Genomic DNA, 26,625 nt, shown 5'->3' on the forward strand with positions numbered 1-26,625 from the left:
TTTCTAGTATGTGACGTCACAAGCTTGTACAGTAGAACCAATCAGAATCAGTCTCTAACAAGTACTTCCCGAGTTCGTTTGTTTACGTGTGAGTGTTTCAATACATTGAATAAGTAAAACTAACATTTAATTGCGTGTATGTAACATAAAGAAATGGAAGAAGAGACTGTAAAATGACAAGTACTGCATAGGCAGGCGCAGATAATATTGTTTAAGGTGTATAATTATTTTTAAAATGTTGACGAGCAGAATGTTGCTGGCCATCTTGATGCTGGCTACAACGTTGCCAACGTACAAGAAATGACTACAGAAGCATGTGGTGTGGGATTGAGAACCATGCAAAGAATTTTGTTAGTGAAGGAAAGAGTTTATGTTTGATGTTATGTTTACTGTAACCAATGGTTAAGGTCATTATTGTCTTTTGATAATTTAAATTCTCTCCTACACTATTTGTATTACAAGTGCACGTGAAGTACAATGTGGCAATGTTGTACGCTGCCTTGCTCTCTCTATTTGTCTCTCTCGATGCAAATGCTAGCAGACTACCGCCTTCCGAATTGCCGTCGACTCTAGGCACTTGATCAGTAATTGAGACTCGTTCAGACATGGCTCCTTGTGAATAGCCTAATTCTCTTATTCTAGCATAAAATACTTCAACCTTCCTACTAAACACTGAACATGACTGTCTAGCATCACATCTATATCGCAAGAAAATTTATAATTCTGAACATTGCACCATCTGCAAGAACCAAAGCACTAAAATGAATCAGTGGCATATACTGGTTAAAGGGTTTGGGCTACTGCTGACCCTATTATTACACAAAATATATCTAACAATTACTTTAATTTTAATTACTATGGTAAAACTAATAATACAAAATTATTACATTATGTTATATTATAAACTTTTTCTTTTGTAATTTCCTTGGGCTACCGCCGGTAGCCCGCAAAATACGCCCCTGAAATGAATGTAGAACATCTACTTCGATACCGAAAACTATATCCCAATCTCGGATGATGAAGAACATCTCAAAACTGTACTGGAATGCCAAATGACTCGTGCATTGAATCCTTATTTCTCACCATTAGATAACAATAACAACTTTTTAGTATCCAGTAATTTCATTCCTATACAATTATTCTACATTTAATTTGTACTTCAGTAACTACTGCTTTTTATGTTCCTAACTTTTGCAATAAACTGCCTATTCTTTATTAATCAGGTGCACCTAATGTTTCAATACTTAGATTCCATTGCTATTGTAAATTTTATATTAATTGAAATTATTTTTATTTTAATTTTATTCTTGATACCATAGTTTTAATCCTCTGGTAGAAAGGAAGAGAAGGCCTGATGGATTAAAGTGCATAAGATTTGCTGATGACATGGCGTTGTTAGCAGAAGAGGTGATGATACTAAGGAATATGCTATTGGAACTAAATGGCAGTTGTGTGCAGTATAGGGTGAAGATAAATGTAAACAAGACAAAGAAGATGGTTATAGAATGAAAAACAAAGAAGGTAAACGTGCGAATACTAAATGAGGCAGTAAAGCAAGTGAACAACTTCAAATACTTTGGGTGTACTTACTACAAGCAGTAACATGAGCTGGTGCCAACAGGTCAAAAGGAGGATAACAACGGCAAAGGAAGCTTTTTTAATATAAAAAAGAAGCAGCTTCTGCGGACCTCTGGAAAAAGAACTAAGGAAGAGACTAGTGAAGTGCTTTGTGTGGAGTGTGGTGTTGTATGGAACAGAATCATGGCCATTAGGACGAAATGAAGAGAAGCGACTAAAACCCTTTGAAAGTGGAGAAGGATGAAGCATGTGAAATGGACAAATAGAATAACAAATGAAGCTGTATTGGAAAGAGTGGGATAAGAAATAATCATGCTGAAACTGATCAGAAAGAAAAAACGGAATTGTTTGGGTCACTGGCCAAGAGGAAACTGAAGAAGAGTTTGGAGCAGAAGAAGATATCAGATGATAAATGACATTAAAATACATGATATGTGGAAACGCCACGTCAAAAAATGTAATTGTCAAAAGTACAACACTTCCGCACAAGGATATACATAAATATACTTGGCCTTCTCTAGATAGATTGACACAGAACCAAATAGATCACATCTTGATACATAAACGAAGGCATACTAGTATAGTAGACATTTGAACCTTTAGAGAAGCAGATTGTAACTCTGACCATTATTTGGTAACTGGAGAATTAAGAGAAAGACTATCAGTACCGAAGCGGGTAGAACAACAAGTTAATATTAGGAGATTCAATATTCCGAAATTAAATGATGAGGAGGTTTGCTGCTTAAGAAGTTCCAACGAAGTTGAGGCAGAATTAGATGTTAATAGCATGTGGGAAAATATCAGAGATAATATCAAAATTGCAGCCGAGCAGAGCAAATGTTATTATGAAGCTAAGAAAAATAAACCATGGTTTGATGACGATTGATTCATGGTGGTAGAAAGAAGAAAACAGGCAACATTGAAATTCTTACAGGATCCAGTTGAGGCGAATAGAGATTTATATAAGGGCATAAAGGAATTTAAGAATGGATATCAGGCAAGGGTAAATGTGTTAAGGATGAGAATAGTGACTTGTTTGCAGACTCTCATTCAGTTCTGAACAGATGGAAAAACTATTTTAGACAACTACTAAATATACATAGAAATGATCAAGACGAAATTCAAATTCAAACTGCTGAGCCATTTATACCAGAACCCACACTTTCTGAATTCGAAATTGTAGTAGAAAAGCTGAAAAATTACAAGTCTCCAGATACTGATCAAGTTCCAGCAGAATTAATACAAGAGGGTGGAAACGCATTATTATCTAAGAAAATTTATAAGCTTGTACTTACAATTTTGAAAAAGGAAATTGTACCAGAACAAAGGAAGGAGTCCATAATTGTACCTATCTTTAAAAAGGGAGACAAAACTAACTGCAGTAACTTTCGAGGAATATCACTTTTATCGACTCATACAAAATTTTGCCCAATATTCTTTTCAATCTTCTTAATGTATCCAGCTGTTTGCTGACAACATAAAGTCCACTATAGTTCACTGTAGTCTATTCAGTTGTTGTTTTTCACGAGAAATGAGGGATATTTTGATCAGTGTTCATTATAGATGCCTGTTGCTAGTAGCCAGAGTTGGGGTGTAGTCAATATATATTCTAGGGCTGTGTTCCAATATTCTGCTTATGATTCATAGAGTCCCTCAGTGTAAAATTCTCTGGAGGTAAAATAGTCCCTCTATCGGATCTCCGGGCAGGGACTGCACTGATAGATGCCAAGAATCGTACTAAAGTACTTATTTGGAACACCAAAAGTCACACACACCGTCCAGTCAATCAGATCCAATATTCTTTCAAGAAGATTAATTCCATATGTAGATGAAATTATTGGGGATCATCAGTGTGGTTTTAGGGGTAATAGATTGACTATTGATTAGATTTTTTGTATTCGACAGATATTGGAGAAAAAATATGGAAGTATAAGGGTACAGTACATCAGTTATTTATAGATTTCAAAAAGGCATATGACTCTGTTAAGAGAGAAGTTTCATATTATATACTATATATTTTCTTATTGCATTTAGTATTCCCAAGAAAATAGTTTGATTAATTAAAACATATCTCAGTGAAACATACAGCAGAGTCCATATAGGCCAATTTATGTCACTTGCTTTTGCAATACACTGTGGGCTAAAGAAAGGAGATGCACCATCACCTTTACTTTTTAACTTTGCTCTAGAATATGCCATTAGGAAAGTTCAACAGAGAGGGTTTAGAATTGAACAGGTTACATCAGCTGTTTGTTTATTTGGATGACGTGACTATGTTAGGAGAAAATGCACAAACTATGAGGCGAAACATGGGTATTTTACTTGAAGCAAGTAAATAGATATGTTTGGAAGTAAATCCCGAAAAGACAAAGTACGGTACATGATCATGTCTCGTGACCAGAATATTGTAAGAAATAGAAATATAAAAACTGGAAGTTTATCCTTTGAAGACGTGGAAAAATTCAAATATCTTGGAGAAACCATAACAAATATAAATGATAATTGGGAGAAAATTAAACTCAGAATATATATGGGAAATGCCTGTTATTATTCGGTTGAGAAGCTTTTAACATCCAGTCTGCTATAAAAAATCTGAAAGTTAGAATTTAGCTATATTACTGGTTCTTCTGTATCGTTGTGAAAGTTGAACTTTGAGAGAGGGACAGAGGTTAAGGGTCTTTGAGAATAAGGTACTTGGGAAAACATTTGGGGCTAAGAGGGATAAAGTTACAGGAGAATGGATAGAGTTACACAACGCAGAAATACAAGCATTTTATTCTTCAAATGACATAAATAGGAACATTAAATCCAGACATTTGAGATGGGCAGGGCATGTAGCATGTGTGCGTGCGAATCCGGAAATGCATATAGTGTGTTAGTTGGGAGGCCGAGACGTAGATGGGAGGATAATATTAAAATGGATTTGAGGGAGGTGGGATATGATGGTAGGGACTGGATCAATCTTGCTCAGGATAGGGACTGATGGCGGTCTTATGTGAGGGCAGCAATGAACCTCCGGGTTCCTTAAAAGCCAGAATTATTATTATTATTATTATTATTATTATTATTATTATTATTATGTGGAGACTAAGAGGAAGGCAGGAAGTAGGAAAGATTGGAGAATGTTGGGTTTGCAGTGCAATACTTGCTCTTGGACAAAAAATGAATGAATTAATATAATCTGTTAGTACTGTAGAAACTAATGTCGTGAGGGAATTAATAGTTTCTCATAAATTCAGAGGATATTATTGATTATTTTATTAAAAGAAAAAATGATAAATAATTTGAGTACTGGTACATTATTTTTTGCTGATCGAATAATATTTCGGAAGACAAAAGTCGACCTATAAATCCTTGTCCACTTACTCAAGGAAACAAATGATACAACTTGAGACTGGATCAACAAAATCAAAATAATGGTACAAAGAGGTAAATGATTTATAGAGGAAACTGATACCATACACATAACATACATTTACTCACATAGGGATTCACTATTTCTCACAACAATTCACAATCTTTATCACAGTAGTAACTTGTTTTCTTGAACCATCAATAAATTCAGATTACGATGTACAACTTTTTCCTGCCTTCAGAATTGAATTCTTGATTTTAGTTGTTTTAAGTTAAGGAAGTGGATCAGATCCCTAAGTAAAAATGACCTATCACGTACTATTTCCAAAAAGCAGAGGTTTAATTTCAAGAGTATTAATAAATAATACACAATTCTCATAAAACCAGTTGAAGCATTTAATTTTTGAAGGACTTTAAAATGCATTTTTGGATACAGTACTTTTTTGTTACCACTATTATACACCAACAGTGTTCTACAAGAAGTTCAAGTGAGAAAACTCAACATGAAAATTTAAAAAACTTAACTTTAGTAATATATTCCACTTCATAACTTTGAACTAATTTCACCATTTCAATGATAACATCTTCAAAATTTTCAACTTTATGATTCCCAAGACGGGTAGTGCATAATGACTTGAAAGCATTCCAAGCTGCTTTTTCAGTATCACTCAAAAGTTTTCTGAAAATCTGGATCTTGCATAATTTCTCGTAACTATGGACAATGGCTACCACTTCTAACTGTAGCCTCACTCAGTGTGCGATATTCGTTTCTTATATAAGTATAAGTTTATCCCTCTCTGTCCAAGGCCTCCACAGATAGCTTTATCAGTCCTACTTCAATGTGTAGAAGATGAAGATACACATCACATTTCACAAGATACGTTCATTACTTCTGAAATGAAACTTTGTCACTGGGAATGTAACTTTTTTGTGAAAGTTGAGATAATGGTAAAAATTGGAAGTTTATGGATAGAAGAAGGTCTCACACTATCAAACATGAAATAAAGGTCACTGCGGTATACTGATTTGAAATGTTACTATATAGGAAGAAAAGGGGGAAATGTTCATATCAAACAGCAAAAGAAGGTGCAATGTCATTGCTCTTCAGCTGTCAATGATACGAATTAATGTTGCTCTCCTGGCAACACTGTTTTAATAAAAATATGAAAACCATGTGTTATATTGTTGACTGCCTTATTCTTAGCAATATATTGTGTGTAATATTACTCTTTCTTGCATTAATTCACAATGTCTGAAATTGATCCGTGTGTGTTGTGTAGCAAGAAGAAAGAAAACGGGAAGAGTTCAAGGCATAATGAAAAATTTGGGGCTAGCTACTAATGAAACTGGGTTAGAGTGTAAGAGCAAAACATTTAAATGTTACTTATTTACTTACTTACGGCTTTTAAGGAACCCGGAGGTTCACTGCCGCCCTCACATGAGCCCACCATCGTTCTCTATCCTGAGCAAGATTAATCCAGTCTCTATCATCATATTCCATCTCTTTCAAATCCTCCCACCTACGACTTGGCCTCCCCAAAGGTCTTTCCCCTCAGGCCTTCAAACTAACACTCTATATGCATTTCTGGATTCACCCATATGTGCTACATGCCCTGCCCATCTCAAACGTTTGAATTTAATGTTCCTAATTATGTCAGATGAAGAATACAATGCAAGCAGTTCTGCGTTGTGTAACTTTCTCCAGTCTCCTGTAACTTCATCCCTCTTAGTCCCAAATATTTTCCTAAGAACCTTATTCTCAAACACCCTTAATGTCTGTTCCTTTCTCAAAGTGAGAGTCCAAGTTTCACAACCGTACAGACCAACCAGTAATATAACTGTTTTATAAATTCTAACTTTCAGATTTTTTGACAACAGACTAGATGACAAAGCCTTCTCAACCGAATAATAATATGCATTTCCCATATTTATTCTGAGTTTAATTTTCTCCCAAGCGTCATTTATATTTGTTACTGTTGCTCCAAGGTACTTGAATTTTTCCACCTCTTCGAAGGATAAATTTCCAATTTTTATATTTCCATTTAGTACAATATTCTGGTCACGAGACAATCATATAATTTGTCTTTTCAGGATTTGCTTCCAAACGACTTAAATGTTAAATGAGAGAAAATGAGCGCTTAATTATTATAAAAAATTTCAATGCCATGAATTCTAAGGATGAACAGGATTCTTATTTATGCAGTTTAATATCAGTTAATAGTATTGTAAATTGGAGGAATCGAAAAATATAAGAAGAGGCAATGTTTCATGTTAACTCATATTCATACAAGATAAGGGTAGTAAGAGATGATACAGCAATCGAAATTCCAGTATGTTATAAGGTGGTTATTTCCTTGCATGTGATTTCGAAGAAGAGAGTCGGGAGACTACAAAATACTCTCAAGAAGATTGGCAGATCTCCAAAGGACATGAGGGGTAAACATGATAGTTATCATAGAGAAGTGTCTGATGAAACCAAAAGTGATATAATGAACCACAAACACGTTAAGTCATTCACGAGAGAGTCACTAGAGTTAGAAAAAATCTTCAAAACTGTATTTACCAGAAGATTTAATATTTAAAAAATGCACAAAATGTATATTGTGGATTGGTATCCTAAAGTGTCTTATGAATATTACAGGACAAATTTTATTAATCATTTCAACATTGGATTTGGATACCCAAGATCTGGCACATGTAGCAAATGTGATGAATATAAATCTGAGATGAAAATTCAAGGAAAGAAATTGGTTGCGCTTCCAGGTCCTTCTGAAGAATGGTTAGAAGTAGATAAACAAATTTAGAAGTTAAATGTCACAAACAAATTGCATAATATGAGGGCAAAAGTGTTTTATCTAGGAACAAAGAGGCCAGAAAGAAGGGCACAACAAACAACAGATACAGAGAGTATTGCAATGGACTTTCAGAAGAATCTTCCTCTTCCAAATATAACAACTAACGATGTGTACTACAGTAGACAGTTATCGTTTTATTCATTTAACATACCCACAATATCAACGAATAAACCAGTCTTTTATTGTTATGATGAAACAATAGAAAAGAAAGGGTCTGCAGAAGTAGTATCTTTCTTGCCTCATTTCATTTTTAACTTGCTGCAAAGTAAAGTGAGACATCTAGAAATCTTCTGCGATTCATACTGGGGGGAAAAAATAAAAATTACACTGCGTTCAGAATGTGAGAACTATGAAGATCTCCAGAAGCTGAGTGCATTAATTGGCCTTAAGGCAAAGTTGTATTATAAAGAGATAATCCACAGCGACAAAAAGAATTCAAGAAAACCTGTAAATATTTCCAAACAAATAAAACCACTGGAGGCATAGTAGAAGTCCAATAATAGCTAATGTTTATTTCAATGAATAAAAGTAAAAAATATATTAAAGCAAAACTGAAAGATTACTGATTACAGTTAGCCTAATATTGCTTAAAATATTAATTTATAAGTTTAATATTTAATTACTAGTACTGGTAAGTTATGTTACTGTGACAGCCACATGAGATTCGATCTCACGACCGGTAGAAGGAGAGCAAGGTCGGCCGTGGCTCAGCGCGGCAAATGAATTTGGGCGCACATCTGCTTCCTGGGGCATGTGCTGTGGCGTAGAGAGGAGAGGAGAGATGGCGACCGCGGCAGAGAGGGAAGAAATACAGAGAATTTGAGAGGTGCCATCTTCTGAACATCCGTAGAAATTTCCAGCATCGTACTTTCCCGAAACTATGGTTTAGTTATAAATACGACATGTGAGTGAACTTGAGCAGTTAGTTGTTGTAGTCATTGGACAGCAAGCCAGCCAGTCCTGTGTAGCAGTGAAGCCAGCTTCGAGACCGGAGCTCGACTTGAGTGTGTCCGCAGCTGTGTGAGCGTCCGAAGTCCTGAGTTCGAGTGCAGTGGACTGCAGTTGGGGGACCTGAGTTCGAAGTTCAGTGGACTGTCTCTGAAGTCTGGGGTTCGAGATACTGTGAACTCGAGTGACTGAGCTAGAAGAACTAGCCAAGGCAAACGAACTGTGAACTGAGAACTGACAGTTCTGATTTGTAAATAGTGCTCTGTGAACATTAGTTAAGATTAGCGGTACATTGTTGTTCTCAATAATCCAAGTAAATTGTCATTGTCGTCTGTGGAGTGCAATAACGAATACTGTGTTGAGTGGAAATCCCATTGTTGATGGGAGTGTTTACATCCAATTATAGAAAGTAATTATTGTTATTTTGAATAAAAGTTGCATTCTTGTTTGAATTTAAAAGTTACATTATAAATAAGTATAAGAATTTTTATTTAATTAATAATATGTCACATAACATTAACGATGTGGCTTTCAGATTGTAACATTACCCCTTCTCTTGACCATTTCTGTGACATTAATCCAGATCTTGTCGATTAAGACAATAAAATATTAGGATTCTTCTTACATTAAACATATTGATCATTAGATTACCCACCTTTCAAAATGCGTGGTGGTATTTTTCATTTGTAACACAGTTTTTGAATAAATTAGTTTTGAACTTTAAATTACCTCTCCTGAAAAAAATCTGTAAATCTTGACATACCCCCTTTTCTTCCTGCAGTCTTCAAATGGAAAAGGGATTAGTTGAGTATATTTATTTGTTTCTTAGATGAGTTTCATCTGTATAAATTGCGATTCTGTTTTGTGTAATTATTTAGTGTTTTACACTGAATGGAATTAAGTATTTACAATCCAAACATTTAACACACACAGACAGAATTACAGTGAAAGAACAAGTGCTGCCAAGATCCATTCTGATAAAACAGGAATGTAGTGATAGAAAGGGAGCTTACACTAGGTATTTCAACAAATGTTGTATGAGAAGTGTGGATGGATTTGTGGCTGTGAAGTAAGTACCGGTAATGTATTCTTTTGTTTCCCATGTGTACTATTTGGGGGTGACAATAAATGATGGACAAGGACAGGTATTACGGATTTAAAACATTTGCTTGATAAAATTAAAAAACATGGTCTCTCGAAATCTTATTTAGGCAATGAATTAAGTTTACTATTGTTAGGCCAAATTAATATTAGAGAACATATTCTGTTCAAAAGGATAATGAAGAGGCGGACAAGAACAGATACTTACTTCTGACGTAATAAAGTTTTGTGGTGAATTTGAATTCACTGTAAGATATCATGATGAAACTGAAGACTCTAGTAACGTGGGTGTGTTTAAAGGGTTAATAAATTACACTGCCGCAGTTGTTAGTGCCCTGAGAGATCATTTAAAAATGTGAAAATGTATTCAAAATGATTTATTATCTAAAGTATATCCGCTGAGATGAGACAGCACTGTAAACACAACAGACCTGTGTGATGCTGGAGCTACCAGCTAGGGGTATACAACTGTGCATGCTTCCTTTGTAGTCAGTTCAGTGTTACAGGGCATGTGATCATGCTTTACGAGCTCCTTAATTTAGCTTCATACTAGTGCTCCTTTTACGTCTTCTTTCTGTAAGTAAGCGTATTTTAAATCATATGTATTTATCTGTTTCAATTTTATATTCGTTTAAAAATAGAAAGTTATTTTATTATTTTGCTTTTTTTTTTTGTTAGGCCTACTTGCGAGTAATCATGATGTCCTCTACAGAGAATGCATGTGAAACCAATAGAAAATCGTCAAGTTCGTCAGAAAAACACATGATTCTGAACGCATATAAAATGGAATTATAACTGGGAAAAACTGAAATCATTCAAATCAGATTCACAATGAGTTACGCCTGAAAGCTAGATTTGCATAATACACGTCGCTGCTCGTTAACAGAAAACCACAATTCAAGTCACACAGAGCTTGTGTGCACTCAATGTTGAATCTTTGACAGTTTATCAGCTCACTTTGAGGTATACGGATATAAAGGGAAAAATTGTGTGTGACTGGTATAGCTACTTGTAGCTCAATCGGTAGAGCGTTGGGGCGCTCAAAGGTCCTGTGTTCAACATCCGACCCCGAAACAATTTTTCCCTTGAAATTATTATGTATAAAACAATTTTTATCTCAAAAAGAAAGCAAAAAACGAGCAAAATTCTATTAAACGTTTTTGTTTAAAATATCTCAAAGAATAACCCCATAACATTAGCATTACTTACGGCCTAGATCATATAACAGTTTGCTCATCCCCATCTTAAAATCGGTAGCACTTTGAAGAGAACTGCCAGGATCGCCACCCGTTCGCCATAAACGAACACGAGATGCAATTCAACTGGGAGTTATGATGTGACTTTATGTAACAACTAGATGGCAGCATAGTAAACCTGGAAAAGTTGTTACTGTCAAAGCCTATAAGGCTGAGCAATCTGGGTATATATGATCTAGGCTTACGGTTCACTCTGTATACCATACCGTATACTCTGTTCAAGCATTCATACTTTGATTATAGTCAATATGGCCTGTGTGTTTTTAGGAATGAATGAATCAATGAATGAATGAATGAATAATCAGTATTAAAAGTACTGTAAGTTCATAACTGAGGTTTTAGAGCTCATTGTGTACAACCAGTACCCATGTCTCTCAGTTTCATTTAATTTTGTAACTTTGGTCATCCCTGCGTGAAGACAAGGATCACGTGAACAATGCATGCTTTCACTATGACGGTTTACACCAACGCTATCACAACTAAGGGAATAGACTTTAGTATGTTGTCAGTATATCAAACACATACAAAAACTGATTTCAGGTGGTAGGAGTGCTCAGGGCTTAGCAGAAATAATCTTGCAGCAGCTAAACGAAATCAGAGTGGATAAGGTTCCTAAGAAACTTATTTGTCAGATATATGATGTGGCTTCTGTTATGAGAGGGGAAAACGGGAGTGTGCAGTGTCTGATCAAGAAACAATATCCCGACACTAACTAAATACTGTTATGCACATTAAGGTAACTTGATTTTACAAAATGGTACATCCTCATCTTCTCAGACTAGAATATTTTTTGAAGACATTCAAGGCATAGATCGTTAATGAGAGTGTAACTATGTCCATCGCAAGAGAGTGCTCTCAAGGGGGCATCCTATCACACTTATTGTGGCGTCTAGTTACATATAGATAATTTTAATAGGGCGGAGTTCTATACTCAGGCCTATGCTGTTGACTTAGTTATATTAACTCTTGGATGTCATGTCAGCACGCTGTTTGAGCTTGAAAATGTCTTAGCAGGCTTTGAGCAGGGTGCGGGCCTGGTGTGATAACTTTAGTGATGGAATTTCTAAAGTTTGAAAAGCCTATGAATTAAAGGAAGTGACAGCTGATGAGCTCAACAACAAAAGAAGATGCAAATACCAGAAATAATCATGGTGCTGCTCTTAAAATATGCAATGTTGTCAACGATATTGAAGGCTGATTTCAGTTTTTTGGACCAGCTTTGTGTTTCAAAATTGTTTTTAGTTAGTAATTTCAAGGAATATACGATTAATTTACCAGCAAATGATCTAGACATTATCAAAGCTTATCCTATTTTAAATGGAAAACCCAATTGCAGATTTTATACAGACCTGAAAATTTTCTGGTGCTGCTGTTCTTTTATAATTCTTTATGAATAATAACATGTTATGCACTTTCTCGGAATGTTTCATGCTACTGAACGTAATAATTACCATCCCAATGCCAACAGTCGGAAGTGAGTGCTGTTTTTCAATCCTTAATGATATTAAGACATTTTTAAGAAATTCAATGGAAAATTAAAGAGTGAATGCTTTTACTATCATATGCTCTCTCTTGAGAAGATTCGTGACATTCCTGAATTCCACAAGAAGATTATTGAATTTGCTACACTAATAGAGAGGAGAATACATGTGAGTATATGCATTATGGTACGTGTATTATATTTTCCGTTATTTTCTACTTATACAGTATATTGCATGGGTTTTTCTTCGATTCAATAACATTCATTTTTGTGCATTTCCCCCCCCCCAATTGGAACTAGTATTACTATAAACAAATTATAATAATGGTATTTGCTAGGAGCCATGAATGCACGATAGGAAAAATGGAGTTGGAACTCCATGCTTTAGTGTGTTTGGCATTAGAATGGTATGGTGTAAGCCGTTTGGAAGTTTGAAAACGAGATAAAATTCTGCCTCCACTCGGGACTGAACTCAGAATATTCCAATCCAAAGCCAATCGCTATATCAACTGAGCTACCCAGCTGCCACCATCCAAGCCACATGACCTTGAATTTGGTGGCGGAGGGGGGACTTGTGTGTATCCTATGAAACTGTGAGCTGTGCTGGCAGAGATATTCATATCAGGTGGGTCACGGTGAAAATATCAGACAAAGAAGCAGCTTACCATCTAAAAATCTAACCCAAAGGAACTCCCAGGAGGAGTATCACACTATATATTACTTAAATGAAGGTATAAACGCATCGTTCCAAGGGCTATCTGGCACTGGGGAAATAAAACGTGTCTCCAAGGATTTGTAAAAGGCACCAGGTGAAACACACTAGTATTTAGCCTTCCCAATACAATCAGGCCTCTGTATTGCATGACCTTTATTTTTCTGGTAGTTGTGGGACTCCAATAAAGAGAGAGAGAGAGAGAGAGAGAGAGAGATAGATAGATAGATATTGAACATAAAAAGGTAAGTGGCAGGACTCTCCACTTATAAAAAAATCTATCACCTGTCAAGGAAATGGGCATATGGGCATTAAGGTACTGCCTCTTCTGTAAACTGGTTGCACCTGACCACTAAGAAATTGTCTGAGACAGCTAAAAGAAAATTAAAAATGCTAAAAGAAAGGAAGAGGGAACTAGGTACACCAAGCAAATGGGCCTCCTCTCATCCTAGCAGTAGTAATACTCATGCTGGACCAGGGACTTCCATACTACCTTCAGCTAAGCTAAACCTATTAAAAGACACAGCAGCACTGAACCTGGAGCTTATTGTTGATATCAAGCACGTCCAGATGGTGATCTCAAGGGGGATAGACGAGACACAATCAGATGAATCTTTTTCTCAGGACGTCTTCCACTATTGGGAGGATCAGGACTCCTACATCTGGCTCCAGGAAAATCTCAATAGATTTCAACTTAGGTACACTCTGTACAGTGGAAAGTAGAGTAGCCAATAGGCAATCTGATTCTATGTAAGAGTGACTAATCTTGTTGATTGATCAAGAACAAACTGTTAAAATCACAAATCACGGCCTGACTGCCTTTACTGATGTGGACAAGGGTCTCTTTTAGATCCTAACTGGCCTCAATAAAAAGGGGGGTCAACAAGAGCAGGAGGCAGCAGCTGAGAGACAGAATATCCTGGAGCTCATGGTTATTGGGACATCTGGAGAGGTTGTCTAAGTTAAACACTGTAATTTGGCAACTATGAAAAAATAGCATTAATTAAGTTAAACCAAGTGAAATCTGAAACTTTGAACCAATTATTTTGAAGTTTTTAACACACATTCTTATAAAGAACAATGAAAAAACTGACAAAATTTGAAATCCTTATGCTAAATAGTTTCTGAGTTATAAAGTCATTTACATTTCCTTTAATTATATCTAGGCCTATACATCAGGAATTATACATCTCAAGAATATTAGAAAAAAAATAGATGAATACAGAAGTATTTACATTTAGAGTGAATACCAATAAGCCGAATCCCATTACAATCATACAGGTACAAACCTCAGGAAAAGAGAAGAATTGGAAGACCTAAGAAATGGCGAGAACAGCTATAAATGTTGGAGATGGAAAGGATCAAAGGGTGCAATCCATGAAGCTTATAATGATGATTATACATAAAAAAAATATCTTCCATGTTATAGTTTTCCCTCAATTCAGACGAATTCAGTTTTTTCCCTACTCCCAAACTCAGAGATGTATCCTCACAGTTTCCTATGCATCAACTGACTCAGCGTAACGCACAAGTCTGACATGACTGCTGTACTATACTAACATCCTTTACCATTTTCATCTTTATTTTGTTATGTATTGTCAATTATAACTGTGTATGTAGTGTAGTAACATTCATGTACTATATTGAACTTAATTACATATTGATGAAACATTATTTTGTTGGACTGCATTCCTTTTTCCTGAATAATGGACACCACTTAATAGCAGACACTTTGAAAATCCCCGAGAATATCACAGAGTAAAATGTTATGTTTTATTTAACGACGTTCGCAACTGCAGAGGTTATATCAGCATCGCCGGATGTGCCGGAATTTTGTCCTGCAGGAGTTCTTTTACATGCCAGTAAATCTACTGACATAAGCACACTTAAATGCCATCGACCTGGCCCGGCATCGAACCCACAACCTTGGGCATAGAAGGCCAGCGCTATACCAACTCGCCAACCAGGTCGACATCACAGAGTACCTTCCATGCTTTCATAAATAACAAAAGCGACCTACACCAGTAATTCACAGACGATTGGTAACATTTTGCACCAGTGCGTAATTTGAACTAGGGTGGAAATACCCATGCATGGCCAAATGTCTTCCTTTTTGGCTACATCAATATCGTGCGAAACCACAGCCGGGGCGTATTTTGCGGGCTACCGGTGGTAGCCCAAGGAAATTACAAAAGAAAAAGTTTATAATATAACATAATGTAACAATTTTGTATTATTAGTTTTACCATAGTAATTAAAATTAAAGTAATTGTTAGATATATTTTGTGTAATAATAGGGTCAGCGGTAGCCCAAACCCTTTAACCAGTATACGCCACTGAACCACAGTACACCTAGAACTTAGAATTTCGTGTCGTCACAAGGGTGTTTGCAAATAATAAAACAATGGCTTAGGCCTTCATAAAAATGTAATTTATTTCTACAAACTGCTTAATAATTCAGACTCATCTTGGCTGTCGTATATCATGGTGTCATGTTCTGGACATATTTCAACTTAATTCACATCTGCAGAACCAGGACAATTTTGCATGAGAATTGCAGTACTACTGGTACTATTATATGTGTTGTTGTTTGCTGTTTAGTCAACTGTCCGAAAACAGATTTGAACCTCATAAGTGATGCCAATAAAACATCGATTTTATGAGGTAACTAAGTTCTATCATCATTTGTTTCAGCTGTTTGCAAAAATGTTGTTATTGCCATTCATTTAGTAATCAATCAGTCTCTTCTGCAGTCGTCCTGTCACCACCATGTTCGCTTGAAACCACTGAGTAGTCCTCTGTTTTGTTCAGTGTTTTGCCTTCTTTATTTCTTATCTGAAACTTGTAGAATTTTAAATATTTTCTTCATAAATGTTTCGACATTTTAATGACACCCAAATTTTTGCGCTTGTTTCCAAATGTTCACTATTTTTGCACTTTTATTTTGTAGATCAGACCATAACGAATTGTTCAAGGCCAAACATTGTAGCTCCTCCGATTCTTGAGTTACAAATGTCAGAATGGCTAGAAACGTGGTAATTTTTATCTCGTATTTGGCACATTTCTCTCTTATCACACTCACATGCCTCCAATAAGTCATCTATCACAGTATGCAGACATATCCTCGACCCACCAATGATAACACTGACTATTACACGCTGAGCTACAAGTATTTCAAAATCTCACCTTTCTTCATCACTCCTTCTCCAAGAAAATGGTACCCCATACCAGATGTAGAAAAAGACGTGTTCTGTGTCAATAAATACACGAAGAAACAACAAGCTTAGGTAGAGTAAGATTGATAGTACACAAGACACTTTCAACAAAACGTATAAAAGCTGTATCAAATCTGTAATAAAAATATTTTTTTGCAACGACATAGTACCGGTAATTTATGAAATAAAAATCAGTCCACAAGACTAGAACATTACAAAACTCATTATCGGTAATAAACCACAGTACTAAAAACCACATCAGCAACAGGACTTCAAATACTTACAGCTGAAGAAATAAGAAATCAAGCCACTGAAACACATTTGCAATTACAAACATTAAACAAAAGAATAACAAAAAAACAATCTTTTCCTAACCAAAATATTGTGCAGCATCTAGAACAACTCACTCCAGTGCAACTTCAAACTCAGAAAACAATCAAACTAACAAACCCACTAGATAATATGGAATACAATGCACAATTACATCTAACAAAAAAGCAAACAGACTCCCACTAAAATACTAAAGCATTACACCACATACAGAGAGGTTTGTTCTTTATCCACGGAGAATTCACTCATCTGTCTAGCAGACGAGGATGCTGTGATTCCCACCACGAAGTAACAGGCAGGCAGGTGCACAAACAGCACGGCTAATTCATAGACTAACCTTCCCACATGGAAGTAATGAAGCAGTCTGGCAGGCAAAATGCTGAACATTTTTGTTTGTTTTAGTTAACTGTCCGAAGACAGGTCTGAATCTCATAAATGGCACCATAAGGCAACGAAGCCACGAGACAATACGGTAAACTGGCCAGTTTCTTTCGCATATTTTATGCTCATTCTCCATCCTACATCTTGGCTAGGTACAGTATATTCAGATGGCTCGTAACAGAACAGTAAGTCTTACTGCTAATTGCTTGCTATAGCACCATTCCTGCAGTACACAGAGCCAGAGTTACAGACCTCCACCAGCCCCAACAATATGACCAACTCCCAACACTCACTTGCTGTTTCTTCGCCATATTTCTCTGTACATAAGGTTCCATCCGACTTTATTTTCTTACCTCCAGTTTCCGCGCGCACGGGTGTGTGTGTGTGTGTGTGTGTGTGTGTGTGTATGTGTGTGTTTTTCATCTTTATTTGGACAACATGCTCCATTACATAAGCAATACTACATGTCTGGTTTGTGCTTGCAGGATTACAATGTTCTTACAATTATATATGCGACAGAATTTATTACTTACAGGGCAATGTAATTTAGGCTATTGTGACTAGAATGAATATATCATATTATAAACGTAGAAATAATTTTGAATAGTGTATATTTATATGTTACATTATTATTAAGTATTCTGATATTCTATTTGAGATTTGTATCCTACATTATTATTTATATTAACTTAATACAATCATATTTTATTTTACTCTATTTTGACAAATTTAATATGTTTCAATATAATCCCTCAACTAATGTATTATTGCTATTTATTACTTATTCTTAATCTATTTTGTGAACTCTTTTTCTGTACAAGTTTAAATTCCAATTTTATAGTTTTATTACCTTAACCTGTTCAACATTTCGTTATCTTAATGCTATACGTTTCGTCTACTTTCTAAATCTACTTCTCTTATGAATTTACAATATTCCTTCAAGTATTTGACCATGAGATCGGTGTGTGTGTGTGTGTGTTTTTTTTTTTTTTTCATCTTTATTTGGACAACATGCTCCATTACATAAGCAATACTACATGTCTGGTTTGTGCTTGCAGGATTACAATGTTCTTACAATTAGTCTATATACGCGACAGAATTTATTACTTATAGGGCAATGTAATTTATGCTATTGTGTGTGTGTGCGCGTGCGTGTGTGTGTGTTTTTTTCACGACGTTCTTAGCCAACTGACAACCCCAAACTTTGACAACGTTTTCCTATACCCACGATAATGTTGTCAAAACGAAGTTTGTAGCAATAATGACAAGAAGATTCTATGAAGAATTTCCAGATTCTCCAGTTCTAAATCCATCGAGTATGCAGAAAATAATCAAGAAATTAAGAAACACTATCTTAATTTATAAGGAAAATCAGCTGCATCATCGAGTTCTCACTGAAAAAAGTTTAGACAACATTGGTGCTAGGCTCGAAAATTTGCAGTGAAAATCTCTCTGATATTTACCGCAGGAGATTGGTGTGTCTAACTCATCAGCAAGAGTTGCAGTAAGGTTATTTTTTAAACTATATAACACAATGCAAGTGCATGAATTGCAACCAGATTATCCAAAAAACTGACTACAGCTCATTGCTCTTCACTTGTAGACGACACCAAACATACTATTTTTGTTCAGCAATTAAGGCATCTTCTGCCAGAGTGATATCTTATTAAGCCAATGAGATCTGTACTGCGAGATCATATTAACAAAACATGCAGAAAATATGTGAACTAGTCACAGCAATTATCTCTATGCATAGGTCAGAATGAAAATTGGATAGCTTATCCCTTACACGAGCTATGTGATGGTGTACTGCCTGTATTGACATTTTCCAGTGTATGATAATAGCGTGTTAATGCTGTGTTTTCGAAAGAGAAAATGACTTCACCAATTAGACCAACTATTCACAGTTAGGAAGTGAAATGAATAGACATGCAATAAAGTTTTTGACAAAGAAAAGTCAACTGGGAAATTAGAGCATCTCAATGGTAACTGCCATGTTGCGATCACAGTTTGCTATTATCAAGCAACAAAATGCGCCACTGCTACTACAACTGGAAACTATGTAAAATGAGGAAACAGTCACAACTAGCAACTATTCATGACGAAAAAGTGAAATATCCAGGAAGACATAAAATCAGTTCTAAAAAAATTTAAGTAGATGAGTTCATAATCATCATCATCATCATCATCATCATCATCATCATCATCATAATCCCTCCAAGTATTAGGCCATGTGGCTCGTTAAAATCGCAAAGAAGAATTGTCCCTTCACTGTTTCTTGGGACTTCCCAATGATCTCTTTCCTTGAGGGAGATAACAAGGCATAGTTCTTCGGATTCTGTGCGATGACATCTGTTGTAGATGGTTCATCCAGTTGGCCTGGTAATTTTGTATATAGTGGAGAATTGGTTCAACTTATGTGATTCGGCGAATAATTCAATATTTTTATACTGTGAAGATAACAAGTCCCAACAAGATAACTCGAAATGAGCTGCGCGACAATGGCGGTTGAGTGGAAGTATATGCCATGGTCACCTTGAAAGCATGTTCATCCCGTAAAGACAATTTCTAATGGTTTGGGTGCTTATGTGCTTCCCAGTGGTCCGAAGGAAAGCACTTCGTAGCTCTGAAGCATTGGTTTTTGGCTCTCTACTATCTAGACGCCCCAATACCTGTCGTCAGCTTGCGTGGTTACCTTTGGATGACCTTCTCGGGCCTATCTGCTACTTCATTTGTGTTCAGATAACGCTTCCAGGTCTTCGCAACAGCACTATGGCTAATCCCAACACACAGGGCAATCAGCCTATATATTACCCCTTCTTCACATAAGGTGATAATGCGCACATGATTACTTACTGCTATGTGTTCTGCATACTGCATACTAACCTTGTTGTCAGAATCCCTTCAATGTTCTTTATTTTAAGAAAAACTGATTAATATCGTGTATTGATAGAATTAAAGTATGCCATGTACATAACCCTGCAAACCAGTAGTTTATTTATTAAAATTGGTAACCACAGCAACATGATTAGCTTCAATAGAGTGGAAAGATATTTATACAGTCAGTGGGATAACATAGATTTCTCTGTTGGTTCCAAACTTTTTTTGATGTGTATAATTAATGAAACAATGTTGAACTAGATGATTGGCTTCTTTATACTGACGAAGTTGTTCATACTTCTAAACTCATACCTACTTTGTCATTGTTGTTGTTAGTCAACTGTTCGAAGACAGAATTGAACCTCGTAAGTGACACGCCAATGAGCATCACTCATGAGACAAATAAGCCAGGCGATAATGAGGTAGGGTGGCTGGTTCCTTTCCCTCTCAATTGCATACAATGCTGACTAGTTCCATATTACACCAACCAGACTTCAGATGTATACAAACAATTGTTCTTCCTCTGACACATAACAAGCGAGATGTACTGCCTGATAATATATTATGTACGTATTAGCCAGAATCTCAATCAGAAGTAACTCATACTTTAAATGGTATTAAAACAGTAGCCTCATAGATCTCCTCTCAATGATGACTGGCATATTGCACTCAAGGTTTGCTGTTAATCTAGACACAAACAGTCCACTCAATTACATAGCCGGATTTAGGTATAGTGCCGCTCCTAGGCAGTGCTAAAATTTGCCTCCCCCAACTCTCTCAAGCAGTTTATGAGCAGCTATTATACAGGTCATCTTTAGTTTAATTTAGTTTTAAATGAAATGTTACAATTCAGAAAACAATATATTACTGAAATCAAATCTTACTTGTGAATTATGAAGATTTCCTTCCCACTTTCTTCACAGAGAAAGCATTGATGATGTCATCAAAGTCGATCTGACAAAGCAGATCAGACTAGATGCAAAGAAATATATTTAAATTTGTTCATTGTTGAAACAAAATGGATTTGTGAAAGGCAGGCTGTGGTTTATTTTTAAGCATTGGTTTTGTTGGTGGTATAATTATTACGAGTATTACTTCGATAGGAAGTATAAAGTAAATTGCAAAATAAACTCCAACTCTTTGCAGAATAAACCTTACATATCGAATTATATAGTGCACATGCTGGAAAGTAATTAAATAGTATTATTGACGACATATTATATTGTAAATGTAACCCAGAGTTGTGCTTACTATTTACAGCGATAATGTAATAAACACACACCCAATTTGATTTTCAACAATGTGTTCTTGTTTATACAAGCAGTTAAATTTAAGCAGTTTCATAATATAATAACGTGATACCGGTACTGGCATTACAATATAACTATGCAGCTGCACACTTTCCTTTTACTATCACAATATCCAACTTCCACAAGGTGTTCAAGAACAAACTTCGGAAATAATTTATGAACAAGTGTTTTAAAAACAATTTTCACTGTAAAATGAAAATGAAAAAGAAAAAAGAAAGAGAAAAAAGAGAGAGAACGCTGCCCCCCCCCCTGAAAATTATCACCCTAGACAACTGCCTAGGTTGCCTAGACCTTAATCTGGCATTGCTCAATTAACAGCGTGTTCATATACAGTACACCATAACCATTTCTGCCATAAAGTACCTACTTTACCTACTCTATTAAGTTTTGTACATAAGAATGGAGAACTGGAGACCATAACTAAACATCAGCTCACCTCGAAGATATGGTATCAATTGCTTGGTTCCTGATCAGTGTATCATGCATAACCAACTATAAATATAATTCCTCAAGTATCTAACTGCACAATTTTTTATGTTCATACCTCAATTATCTTGAACTACCAACAATATCAATGACACTGCCACATTATTTCAGAACCACTCTGTATTTACATCTACTAGTACATGATTCAAGTATACAAAAACTAACTTCATTGCACCTAATCAATATGAACGTTTCCCTCAGTACCAAGTTCATTAGTCTTGATTAGCTTGTTTTCTCCCATACAGACAGGGGAAGCGAACATGAGAATTTCTAGTACTCACCATTCTAGTGAAGGTTTCCCCTTCAATGTTAATTTTATATTTCAGTCCGGGAAGCTTCAGAAAACCTGTAACAAGAACAACAGTGGCTGTGGTAAAGCATTAACACAAACATCCACAACTAAACAGGTAACAGAAGCAGCACTGGTAGTGATGATGATGATGATGATGATGATGATGATGATGATTTATTATTATTATTATTATTATTATTATTATTATTATTATTATTAGTCGTAGTAGTAGCAACAGCAGCAGTACCAGTAACAGCACTAGTAGCAGCAGTAATGGTAGTGGTAGTTTTGTAAATGGTTATTTAACAATTCTGTATCAACTACTAGTTATTTAGTGTTGATGAAATCGGTGACAGTATTTGACCAGATGAGGTTAAGGATTCATCATATGATTACCTGACATTTGCCTTACAGTAGCAGAAAATATTAAAAAAACCCTATCAGATAATCAACTCAAGCAAAGCTCAGGATCAGCAGACAAACATGCATGACACCTGGGCCAAACCAATGACTACTAATGGCAATAGTAATACTGACAATTATAGAATTAAAAATGGTTATAATAGTGATTGCAACAGTGATAGTAGGAAGTCTTTGTGGTGCTAGTAACAGCAAACAGTAGTAATGGGTCATTCTCTGAATAAGGTACTATTTATTGTCACCATCTAGTAAACAAGACAGGAAAAATATGTTGACTTTTTAAAATAATTATTGAATTAAGTCACTAAGAAGCGAGAGATTATGGAAAATGTTACTGAACACGTCTTTATTTACAGTATATTTAGGCTATCCAAACAGTAATAATGTCAAATTTTATTCAAAAATGCACTGTTTCAGCGAAGAATAATAATAATATAAAGTATCAGATATCCATATCCAAGAAAGATTTCGCCCTTTCAAAAATTGATCAGGGTTATTGAATTTAAAAGTTTGTCCCTGGAAACAATCTCCCTACATGACAACTATAGTAGTGCGATAAAATGTTCATTGAGTGCAGCAGCTCTCAGTGTGTGTGTGTGTCTGGAATTAATGAAGAAGGAAGCCATAATGTTTAACAGTCGAAGCTTGTCTTCACCAGTGTATCTTGTGTTGTGGATGTTAAATATCAATTATTTTAAGTTTCGCAAAGTTCTTCCCATATGTAATCTTCATCTTACGATGTTTGGTGACGTATACACGTCCGTTTATGTGACATATTAATGAATTTAAATACTATTATAGTCACAATCATGCCATGATTTTCTTTCATACCATGGCATGATTGTGACTATAATAGTATTTAAATTCATTCTTCCCATATACTCTGTGGTCACAATAATTAAGGTAGGAACTACTCATTAAATGTTTTAGTCTAATTCTGCGTGTGTATTACGATGTAATTCAAATGTATGAGAGCTACCAATGTTGTAATCTCAAAACTGAAGCAATGAAAAAAGAACGAAATGCCTAATTTTGTCTGCTCTGTAGATATCCCCTCCATGGACTAAGCTGGTCCACGGAGGATAATACTGTACACGGAGGATAAACAAGTTTGAAATTAATTTAAATTTGTGCTTAGAATTATGTAATAGCCTAAATATTTTATCTATAGTTTTTGTTTTTCTTGCTTAGTACAGAACAATGACACTGACAAAAAGAAAAAGCCAGAACACTCGGATGCTCAAATTCAGAAGAAAAGAGAACAGAAAACACTTCGTATGAGACGATCTAGGCAGAAGGTACGTGAAAACTCTATCCTTTATGAAGAGGCTAAAATAAAAGAGAGAGAACACTATAATCAAAGAAAGGCTTCTGGAAAGATGAAGATTATTGACAAAATGAACGATCGTGAAAAGAGGGCAGTAAGAAAAGTTTGGAAAGAGAAGGCAAAAAGTTATTGTAAGAAGAAAAGAGATCAGGAGAATGTGGAACAATATGTAGACGAAAATACACCACCAGGTTCGCCTTCCTTAGGAAAGACTAAGGCCGGGTGCACACAGAATCAGACGCGACGCGACGCGACGCGACATTTTGTCTCGTGGTACTTGTCTCCCATTGATTTCTTATGGTGCGGTGCACACAGAATCAGACGTGGCGCGACGGTCGCGAGGAGACACAAGGTGACACGAAGAGACAGCTTCGAATGACTGCTAGAAGTTCGTCGCGAGGAAACAGTCTGATAGCGACAGTGTACTGCGCATGCGTTAGTAGTGGCTATGATTGCACGCTTTCATTATCTACAAAAAAAATACTATTGTTGTGTAGTGCACATTATTCATAATGGAGCTCGATGCGGATAAATTAGTTGATTTAGTACAGGAAAGATATATTCTGTACAATCTTTGAAACAATATCACGAGAATAATGTGGTTTCTGAAAATATGTGAAAAATTGCAAATGAGATGAAAGCACCAGGTGAATCATAATTTATAATAATAACACTGCGTAACAAATGTTAACTTTTTTTTTGCGCTAGACATGTGATATATGTTTTCTACATAATTTGAGCCTCCTGAATACGAATATGACAATAAAAACAGTTGTTGGTTACGGTTTTTGAGACATTTTGGAATTTATATCTATTCAAAATATTGTTTTATATAATGACAATAAGGCTAAATATTCACTGTTCAGAAGATTACAGCTTTCTTTTTCTCCATTTTCTTTTACACTGGGCATCAGGTACATCATGAGCTAAAGTCCAACAATAGTCTACTAGCATATTGGTACTCCATTGTCCTTGGTATCTTTTTTCCATAGTTGAAATTTCTTGATGGAAGCGCTCATCATGCTCATCACTGAAATCGCACAATTCTCGGGAAAAAAAAAGTCAAGATGTGAGTGAAGGAAGTGAATTTTCAGGGAAATTTTACAACCCCTAGTTTAATACGCCAACAGTAAATTTTTCACTAGTTCTTCATAGTTCTCACTTCTACAGTTATCAAGAAAATTAATTCAACCTCCTTGAATGCAATCCAGACGGCTGTCTCTTTTCCTTCCAGCAAAGATTCGAAGTGATTGTCCATTATTTCTCTAATTTGTGGTCCATTGAGAAATCCCTCTTTTATTTTTGAACCACTAATAGCAGGAAATGTTAAGGAATGCGCGCTGGTCCGAGTCCTCATGGGGGAAGAAATTTTCTCATGAAATTTCGGCCAATGTATGGGACCGGTGCCCACCTAGCATCGTGATGAACTTGGGGAGCTACGATAGGTAGCGAAAGCCGGTTGCGAAAGCCAGATATAAGGACTGGGGGGATCATCGTGCTAACCACACAATACCTCCATTCTAGTTGGATGATCGTCCACCTCTGTTTTGGCATGTGGACGTGAGGCCAGCAGCCGGCTGGTCGGTCTGGGCTCTTCACGGGGTGTAGCGCCACGGATTATTAATAGCAGGAAATTTTTCCTGGATATTTTTAAATGCTTCAGTTTTATAATTTATCCCTTTAACAAAATTCTTCATTAACCCTAACTTATTGTGTAAAAGGGGTAAAATTACTTCGCTTTGAGGTACAAGGGGTTGATGTATAACATTTTTCTTCCCTGGCTCTAGTGATTGTCGTTTTATTTTATAATGCATATCTCGAGCGCGAGTCCACACCTATGGAGTAACGGTCAGCGGGTCTGGCTGCGAAACCAGGTGGCCCGGTTCGAATCCCGGTTGGGGAAAGTTACCTGGTTGAGGTTTTTTCCCGGGTTTTCCCTCAACCCAATACGAGAAAATGCTGGGTAACTTTCGGTGCTGGGCCCCGGGCTCATTTCACCGGCATTATCACCTTCATTTCATTCGGACGCTAAATAACCTAGATGGTGAAAAAGCGTCGTAAAATAACCCAATAAAATAAAATAAAAATAAAATATCTGGAGCGCGACTGTCCAATTCGTACAGAAAGCAGCAAAATTTTGTGTAGCCTAATTGCATTCCAAAAAGCATTGCTACAACCTTCAAATCCGCACATATAAACCATTCATACTTTGAATATTATCATTAAAGCACACTTTAAAGAAATAGCCTACACGTCCTACACAGAATACTAACACCACAGAAATATCCTGGTAAACTGAAGCGTTTTCATACGGCGAACCTATTTCTTCCCCTCCAAATGGAACCGAAAAGGACAATAAAACAATTTCCGCTTCTAGAAGTGGATTTGACATGGTGATATATTGCAAGATATAAACTACAGTAATGTAATTAAGCTCACTGTGTAAGAAATGCACATCTCAAGTAAAATCAGGTAAACTCAAGTGAATTTATACCGCGAACCTGTTTCACTCCCTCCAAATAGACTCGTAGAAGGGCAATAAAATAATTTCCCTTTCTACAAGTGCTTCTATTTGGTGCCCTACATATACTACATTTGTTTTCACATAATGGGTCTTCACATTTGTAAAACAAAATAGTTACACACGAAATATGGTGATTTTTAAATTAAATGCATTAAAATTTAATTATATTGTGCATC

Source organism: Periplaneta americana, chromosome 11 (genome assembly GCF_040183065.1).
Source record: "Periplaneta americana isolate PAMFEO1 chromosome 11, P.americana_PAMFEO1_priV1, whole genome shotgun sequence".
Classification (NCBI taxonomy): Eukaryota; Metazoa; Arthropoda; class Insecta; order Blattodea; family Blattidae; genus Periplaneta; species Periplaneta americana.